Source organism: Sinocyclocheilus rhinocerous, unplaced genomic scaffold (assembly GCF_001515625.1).
Source record: "Sinocyclocheilus rhinocerous isolate Xijiao unplaced genomic scaffold, SAMN03320098_v1.1 scaffold259, whole genome shotgun sequence".
NCBI lineage: Eukaryota > Metazoa > Chordata > Actinopteri > Cypriniformes > Cyprinidae > Sinocyclocheilus > Sinocyclocheilus rhinocerous.
In genome coordinates this window covers 284,715-284,971 of record NW_015635083.1, presented here as the reverse complement: position 1 = coordinate 284,971, position 257 = coordinate 284,715, and positions in this window count along the sequence as shown.

The window sequence follows — 257 nt, the reverse complement described above, 5'->3', positions numbered from 1 at the left end:
CAGTTATCCTAAACCGTATCTGGGCCAGTTTTGGCAAAGATATGGCTCAGTGAGAATTGGCTAATGTGGCTGTGAGCCTAAAGTGGCCATTATATGATGCCACAAATGTTGCCCAGGTATATTAAAACATATTTGGGCCAGTTTTGGCAAAGACGTGGCACAGTGAACACTGGCTAATGTGGCTGTGAGCCCTTACATGATGCCGCAAATGTGGCCCGCATATAAAATGACAAATATTGCCCAAATAATTAATAACA